General features: G+C 32.9%; 1 long non-coding RNA gene across 1 annotated transcript; it reads left to right on the top strand.

The window, feature by feature from the left end:
• Positions 1-270: 270 nt before the first annotated feature.
• On the top strand, positions 271-8820 carry LOC143062247 (uncharacterized). The gene is made up of 5 exons (XR_012974634.1): positions 271-1109; positions 3944-4057; positions 4428-4485; positions 7172-7279; positions 8416-8820. It is a non-coding gene; the product is annotated as an uncharacterized LOC143062247 (long non-coding RNA).
• Positions 8821-9485: the final 665 nt, after the last annotated feature.

The raw sequence follows: 9485 nt of genomic DNA, 5'->3' as shown, positions 1-9485 counted from the left end.
ACAGTTTTTTATTGAGCATGTTACAAACCCAAATTGGTGTGTCTGTTAGCACAAAGCATATTTCTTTCCTATTATTCAAACATGGAATCTTCTTATTCATGTATGCGATATTTTGCCATAGAGAAAAACATCATAATTTCTCCATAGTTGTCGACTTTTGCATAGCATTTAGTTTTGTCACAGCAAAAATTCAGCTCTATATTGTTTGGCCTTTTCTCCGGTTTCGTCGCCTTTTTAATCATTTTGACATTTCCGGGTTAGTGATTTTTTTTTTTCATTTTCAAAATATTCCACTTCAAATTAGTTTGTATCATATTGATGTCTTTTACATGCTTTATGTGATTTATTTTTACAGCTGCTAATGTAAACGTTACTTCAGCAGATGGACAAGTGAATACTATTTAAATTTACTGTCGACTTTGGGCACTTTTTAAACGTTACAAAAGAACTCAGATTTGAGGTCAAAGGTTGTAAAGACGCCCATTTGCATTTGTTAACTAAACAAACAGAAGACCCACCGTTTTATGACATTGTAATTGGAGACTGGCATAATGATAGATCGATACTTGCAAGATACACAAAAAAATATTTTTTTGGTGATGACGTCGTTCGATATGGCGAAATACTATGTACCGACCGAATATTTTTTACGGAAATATAAAAACATGTGGTATTATAGAATTCACTTAAAACATTCAAATAGTATATAAGATTTTATTCTCTCCTTACTTTCGAATATAAATTATCGTTTGTCAAAGCATCGATTTAATGAATGACTTGTAGTCTAGTTTCAAGAATTGTTGTCACCGTGGTAAAGAATCCTTGCAATATAACATATTCTATCAAAGACTCAAGATTGAGCGTTCCATAAATCACTAGTAATTAGTGTGTAATGAATTGGTAGTATTGTTTCAAGTTTGATGACATTTATTGATATATATCGGAAATGTGAAACTAAACAAAAAGTTTAATTTTCTCATTTATTATATTGTTTAACATTCACTTGTTAATTTTCCTAATAATATTTATTAAGAAGTATCTAATTTCATGATAGTATTCGAATGACAACAGGGAACCATTATAATCAGAGAACAACGTTCCACCTGGTTGTAAGTATAGCTTATACAAGTACGCCATAAAGTATGATGGATAACATGATTAATACCCTCGCTTGTTAGCCCTGTCCTTAATCAGGGAGCTATCGTAGCCTCGTAGAACATATATATATATTGCACTCGCAAGCTCGTGCAATATAAAATTCTACTCCGGACAACATTCCCAGATATTCATGCAATAACCCTATATTATAAGTTATATGGTTCGCTACTGACCCCCTATGGATCCCTCCGGCCTCACCCCTAAGGATTTTATTCACCCTCTATGGATCCGTAGGGGGTCAGTAGTTAACCCCATAACGAATTTATCGCACAATGGACTTTTTCTACTGCGTTTTGTTGAAAAATAATCAAATAAACACAACAACATTAATAGATGACGTCACCATTACCGCGTCACGAACCCCCTATGCAATTTACTAACCCTCTACGGTCTCATAGGGGGTCACCATGTGACGGCGTTAAACCAATCACAACGTGATAATTTACCCGCGGTGCGATAATAACATATTTAGTAGTAAATACAGTAGTTTTGAATATTTGATACATAGCCTGCTGTTTAAACCATATCGCGCAACTTTGATGCACACCCTTTAGCATACCCTTTATCACACCCCTACTTATTTTTTTTATTCTTTTCATTTTTACATAAAGTCAGTTTTAATTGATGTAAGCTTCTTAAAAAAATGTTTTTCTCAAGATTCGTCCGAAATGAACGGTCATTCGGGCATGACACAATTTATTAAATGACGTCATTGTTTGAAATGTGACGTTACGAAAGTCAAATTTTCATATTTTAGTCACACGAAATGCAACAATAAAAAAGACAAAACACACAAAACAATACAATAAACAAAATATTTTTAAACAACAGCACGGAAATTGTAAGGTTACCCGGGTGCTAGGGATCAGAAAGCAGTTTATATATATATATATATATATATATATATATATATATATATATATATATATATATATATATATATATATATATATATATATATGCTCCCCTGTTGAAATATATGATAAAGGTTATAAAACATGGCAAAATCTGTATCACCCTCGACCAATATCATCCCTCGGGCCTAAAGGGATGATACGGATTTTGCAATGTATTATTCTCTATATATGAATTGGAATTTTACAATATATATCTGATATGCATTACGAAATCGAATACGGAATTATTTCAGTGAAAACTGAAAAACAGTCATAAAAATATGAAAGGTTTACAATATTTGTGTTTATATTGAATTTTTCTGATTGTTTAATCTATATCCTAAGTTTTCTTGATCCTGTATGTTTTCGTCAGTCACTGTAATACTAGTATGTATCAATCATAAAATATTATTGACTGCAAAAAAAGGTAGCCTTCGTTAATCTTGTTAATTTTACTTCATTTTTATGTTTTGGAGTTAAGTATGACGTCCATTCTCAATGAACTAGTACACATTTGTATAGTAATCAAAGGTATCAGGCTAATAATTGTATAGGCCAGACGCGCGTTACGTCTACACATCAGTGACGCTCAGATCAAAATAGTGAGAAAGCCAATAGATGAACCAAAATTCTAAAAAGTGGTGTCAAATACGGCTAAGGTTCTCTATGCCTTGGACAAGAAAATCCTTAGTATTTCGAATAATTCATACCATATTATTGTTCCCCTTTTTGCCACAAATAGTACTTAAATCTTAGCACCAACATATTTTTCGCAGCTGTTCTTTTTTTTCTTTTAAAATGGTAAAAAATAACATTTACTTTCGCTTCCAATGCAAAAGACCGGCAAAGGGTTTCATCTTTTTTGTCAGGTTGCCACGTTTTGGGTTTATAACTAGACGAGAAATCTCACTATTACCTATGCATCAAGAAAATTCTAAATTGTTTGTTCGTCATTTGATACTTTTTACTCATCCTTTTTTACGTTTCCTGGGTCGTCGTCACATATGAGGAGGATGAAACATGGTTCAAAATACAATCTCATCGAATAATGTTGACCAACGACTAAAAAACATGTGTAGCTCTGTGTACATCTCTAACAATTCACACTCTGTAATAATGTAGACTTGAATAGAAGTCATAACAAAAATATGTTTTCTTTTACAAAGAGGTAACAAATCAACAGGCATTTCATATTTCTGATATTATTATTAAACAGCTGCACCAAAAATTAAAAGCAGTTTACATTCACCAATCCCATCCAGTGTTAAGCTTTTTTTAAAAATGAACCCACGCATACTAGAACTCGTGCATGACAAGTCGTCAATGTCCCATCAATCTGGAACAACATATCATTCTATATTTTAAAAAAGTGTGTTATATATACCAACTCAAACAATTAAGTTTCCAGTAAGTTAATTGCCCACTTTCAAGTTATGTCATCGACCTGAAAAAATCATCAATTTTGCACACCTTTTATAAGGCAAAGATTACCTCAGCTGTATTTGGCAACACTTATAGGAAATGTTCGTCATCAATGCTCTTCAACTTCGTACTTTATTTGGCCTTTATACTATTTTTTCATTCATCACTAGAGAGTCTTATGTAGACGAAACGTCTGGAGTAAATATAAGATTGCAATCCTGGTATCTGTGATGAGTTTATAAATGACGTCATTAACCAGGTATAGGGGATCGCCTGTAACCCTGCAATATTAAAGTTCATCAAACGTTTTCGTGATCGCCATTATGCAGGATAAACTAGAAATAATGTTTGTTCTGTAGGTACTTTATCACAATTCCCGAAGTACTGCTGATGAGCAGTGATAAGATTTTAATTTGCCGAATTGTTCGTACAATATAGCATCATATTTTCTTTCAACCACTCTTTAGATACGGTAACGGAAGTAACGACGTCCCTAAATGCACGAACGAGGTTCTCGAAAAATTTTGAGTTTTGATGGAACTCAACGAACTCGAAAGTTGTCCATTAAAGCAAACACTCAGGTAATGGTCATATTCAATTAAAATATGTATTGCCATATAAATTTTAAACATTAAGTTTGTGACATACAATATAAGTAAACAATATAACTATAATTCACATAATATATATATGAAAAAAAATTACTGAATAGTCAACGATTAATCTTACAGGGTGATGGATCATGTAATATGATTCAGTACACTACAAAATATAATATTTAATAAGTCAAAAAGGGTACAACATCACCAATAAATAACTATAAAATGAACAAATATTAGATATTTCGGATAACAGATATCCTTCTTCGGTAATAGCACGATGTAAAATGAATCATGTCAATATAAACAAATTGAGACTCCATCAAAATCTTGAACGTTTATACAATTTCAGCGGACACCACAGACGCTGGTACAGTAAAATTTCCAAACACGGCGCAAAGATTACAAAGGTATGTCAAAATATTTGTGTTTTGATGGATGTATAAGTACGTAGCCACGTTCAATTATTTTACCTTATTAGATAAAACTTATTTTCTAATCATTGCTATACGTTTGAGAGGCTTAAATATGTAGTTTCTGTTGCAATTGTCCTACCGTTGTCAAATTTGAAATATTATACCAACTTGGATCGGTTAGGGCTTTTTTGTGTTTGAGGACTGCCCTCCATGCAGTTACCACATCCAAACTCACAACCTTTGGAAGTTTAGAGTTGTGTCAGCTCACATCACAAATAATTATTTTTATTTGGCATATCTTTGTAATCTTTGCACCGTGTTTAGAAATTTTTAAAATGTACCAGCGTCTGTGGTGTCCGCTAAAATTGTATAAACGTTCAAGATTTTGATAGAGTCTCAATTTAAATATATTGACATGATTCATTTTACATCGTGCTATTACCGAAAGAGGATATCTGTTATCCGAAATATCTAATATTTGTTCATTTTATAGTTATTTAATGGTGATGTTGTACCCTTTTGACACACAATCATTCAATTACAGTAAATAGTCCAGTGTCCGCTGTCCTCGGTTCTAATGACCTTTTAATGTAGGACCCTAATTTATTTACTTGTGATGATGTTGATGGATTGAGTATAAAAATCAACTTTTCTTCATCAGATAAATCTTTAATAGAAAAATTAAACCATTAAATTGTCAAAAAAGTTTCTTAGTTCCCTGTAATATTTACAATCTAATACAAAATGTTTTTCGTGTTCCTAATGTTTTACATTTAAGGCGTAATATCTGCTCTCTATGAATATTAGAATGTCTGCATTTTTCTAGATTTAAATAAAGGTCACTAATTCTAAGTTTTGATATCAATTTTCTATAAGTAAAGTTTGATGTTCTGAAATAGTCTTCAAAGCATAAATTTTGTTTTAAGGTTCTTACATAAATAAAGTTTCCTTTGTTATCAATGTGTTGCACCTTATTATGTATCAAATTTTCAAAGTAGTTTTTAGAGCTTGTTAATACACCATATGAAAAATAAAAATTTGACAATTAAAGTCCTGCCAGTCTGGAACGCTATATCAGAAAATAATAAAAATCTAGAAGAAGCTTTCCTTTATCAATGATCCCTACACGACTGTTAAGTTTGAGGAAATCAATCCAGGAGGCATCGACTTAATTGGTGATATGTGAAAAATTACTTAAATTTAAATGGTTAAATTCCATCAAGGCAAAAAGGTATGCTTGTTGTCTGCCTCCAAACTGACAAAAGGATAAGTAAGAAAGGAATTACAGATAAATTTCAAGATTATAAAAACTAACAGTTCCCATTATGGAACAAAAGAAAGCTGAATACAACATTTGTTTTTGGTAATTGTCTGGTTGACATTTAGCTCACATTTAAAAAAAAACCGTAAAATCCTAAAATTTCGAACTCCGTCTCTAATTAAATGGCAAAATCAAAAGATCAAAACACATCAAACGAAAGGAAAACAACTGTCATATTCCTTACGTGGTATAAGTATTTTTTTGTGTTGAAACTGGTGGATTAAACCTGGTTTAATAGCTAGCTAAACCTATCATTTGTATAACAGTCACATAAAATTATTTATTATAGAGTTTGTATGAATTATTCTAAATAATAAGAATGTTCTCATCCCAGGCAGAAAACCGTAGCTGTATCACAACTTTTTAGATCTTTTGGTCCTCAATGCTCTTCAACTTTGTACTTGTTTTGGCTTTCGTACTATTTTCATCTTTGCGTCACTGGTTGGTTTTGTGTTGATGAAACGCGCGTCTGGCATATTGCATTTTAAACCTGGTACCTCATGTTAGCTATTATTCGTGTGTTTCTCTGTCCTATATGTTTATTTGTATTGTAGTCCTGTCATGTAATCTTGTCATTTTATTGTTATGTTTAACAGTGCCATAAAAGCGGGAGGTTTGGCATGCCCCAAAACCAGGTTCAACCCACCACTTTTTTTCTCAAAATGTTCTGTACCAAGTCAGGAAAATGGCCATTGTTATATTATAGTTCGTTTCTGTGTGTGTTACATTTTAATGTTGTGTTTCTGTTGTGTCGAGGTTCTCCTCTTATATTTGATGTGTTTCCCTCAGTTTTAGTTTGTAACCCGAATTTGTTTTGTTTTTTTTCTCAATCGATTTATGAATTTCGAACAGCGGTATACTACTTGTGCCTTTATCAATACGACAGAAAACCCAAAATGTGACAGATTGAACGACTACTTATCTTAAACTGATGAAATTACAAGCTCTATAAGAAAGGAAAACACATTAATAAGGATTATTTGCTCAACCTTACTCATAAATGTAAGACAAGAACGAATCAACACATAATGAACCAGGTTAATTTATGTAATAACTGCTTTCTAAAGACTCGTCAATGTAATTGTCAAATTTTCAATTGAATCGGTACCGAAAATGATTAATGTTGCACTATTTGAAATTCTAGACAAAATAATTTAATTGTTTGTTTACGCTTATTGGAAGAAAATGAAATATTAAGCAAATAAGCAAATACTCATATTCACGTTATACTATTGACATTAAATAGAGAAGAAATATTTTAATAGTTTTTACATATTTCATTGGATTGAAAATTACTGAATCAATGTCCATAGCTATAGATTAACTGATTTTTTTTAAGATTAGTAACTTTTTATTTAGCTCTCTATTACATAAAACTTACATATGTTGGACCTGGATAAATGGATTGTAGGATTTGTTCCACGATAGCTGTAGCCTTTATTAACTTGTATTTTATGAACGGAAATGGTGAGTACGACGCATTTTTAACATATTTTTTATTTATTAACTTTATTTAACGATTATATAGTGAGACTCCCAAATGAGAAAGCTACTTCAGTGGTAGTCGATCTTCAGCAGACTCGAACCAAGAACTATAACACAGGTATTTGTCACTTCACTACCAGGCACACGTCATTGATGGGAAGGAACATAGACTTGTCGACCCGCAGTCCGATAAGTGAGATTTTTGACGTTATAAAATAATATATTTAAGACACACACACACTTTAGATGAATGGGATATAGCGTATAGAAATATGGTCACTTCAGGTCTTCCTCCTACCGGCATTAAAATCACTGACAAATTAGGGTGTGCATTTGTCTCTCTGGGATGTACAAGTACACAGTCACGTCTGGTTAAGATGGGGACTTCAAATACGGTGCCTCGTGTATAGAGCAAAACGTTGTCTGCACGTTACGAACCCTTACAACAACTCTTTAAGTGGTTCGAAGGTGGCCATCTGTAAGTAAGACTTTCGTCCCAATCCAACTAACCTCATTTTCCAGTTAAAGTCCAAATATCCTCGACCTCATCCTGGACGTCACGGATTTAGAGTTGATACATTTATGTTTGCAGTGTTTTCTTAGCTTATGATACTCTTTTCATTGGGGTGCATTTGTACGACTATTTGTATTGTGTGCACTTTTTGCTGTCTTTTGTCTACGTATGATTAACTCCTTACTAGCCTTTTCATGTTTTAAAAAATCTTCTGACGTCAGACACACAAATCAATGAATGTGTTTGTAGATAGATTTTTTTGTGTTCTGTTAAATTGTCCCTTTTAAAATTGTTATACGATGATGACTGATGTACCAATATTTTGACTATTTTATTTATTGTGTCTGTTTAGTTTACGCATCAATATAAATATAACGGAATTTGACGAGACTGTCATCAAAGTGAGAGGGTTAGCGCTATAAAACCAGGTTTAATCCACCATTTTCTACATTTGAAAATGCCTGTACCAAGTAAGGAATATGACAGTTCTTGTCCATTCGTTTTTGATGCGTTTTGTTATTTAATTTTGCCATGTGATTATGGACTTTCCGAATTGATTTTTCTCTAAGTTCAGTATTTTTACATAATATATTATTTTTTCCAGCTTCAAACGTAAATATTACGACAACCGGTGGAATAATGCATAATGTTTCACTGTCGACTTATGGAGTCTTTGCAAACGAAACAACAGAACTCAGATTTGAGGTCAGAGGTTGTAGGGACGCTCACCTTCGTTTATTAACGCAGAAAACGCAAATCCCTCCGTACTATTTGATTATGATTGGTGGCTGGCATAATAACAAATCCGTACTAGCTAGACACGCGCACTATTATCAGGAAGTTGATAACGACTTTGGTTATGGTGAAATGAATTGTTCGAACTACAAAAAGTTCATGTTGTCTTGGAGCGGAGGAAAGTTACAAGTTGGACGAGAAGGTATCAATGGCGATCTATTGTTGTCTTATGTAGATCCTTGTCCATTTTTTATACAGGATATACAGATAAACACTGAACACGAAGGACACGTAGAATGGATTATTCAAGAACCAGGTTAGTACTGTGAAGGCTTTTGGATTCGCTGGGATGGGGTCGATGCATGTATAGCATGAGACGCTTACCCTGTTGACACACCAGGTCCTTTTGGAAGATAATGTGAATCCCACAGTTTCCTTACCTTTAATATCATAGACTGGTCCAAGCCCCCTCCGCTCTTTCGTGGGAAAAATTTGGTTGATTATATATAACCCCCTTTATGAAAAGTTCTGGCTCCGCCACTGAATTGTATCTTTTTTGAACGTCAGTGAGCTGTGGCTGTTGATCTTCATTTATTATGTTTATATGATGAGATTTGTCAAGTTCAAAAATTAATCTGCTACTCACAAAACAAAATCAGGTTCATTGTACTAGTAATTCATTGGTTATTGTTCTTGTCAGTATAATTTGAGATTCAATAGTGCATTTGTGTATCGATGTCTATACTAGTAATGACTGGATCCTGGAAGAAATGAACATGTGGGATATAAGTCCATGAGACTTCAACCCAAAACATATAATATAAAAAATAAATAATGTCAAATTGAGGAATATACAAACAATATTGATGAATAGTTATCAAATGTACCAGGTTTATAATTTAATACGCAAAACGCGCGTTTCGTCTACATAAGACTTGT

Source organism: Mytilus galloprovincialis, chromosome 2 (genome assembly GCF_965363235.1).
Source record: "Mytilus galloprovincialis chromosome 2, xbMytGall1.hap1.1, whole genome shotgun sequence".
Lineage (NCBI taxonomy): Eukaryota > Metazoa > Mollusca > Bivalvia > Mytilida > Mytilidae > Mytilus > Mytilus galloprovincialis.
Note: the sequence above shows the minus strand (reverse complement) of the source record. Positions and strands in the feature narration are given on the sequence as shown.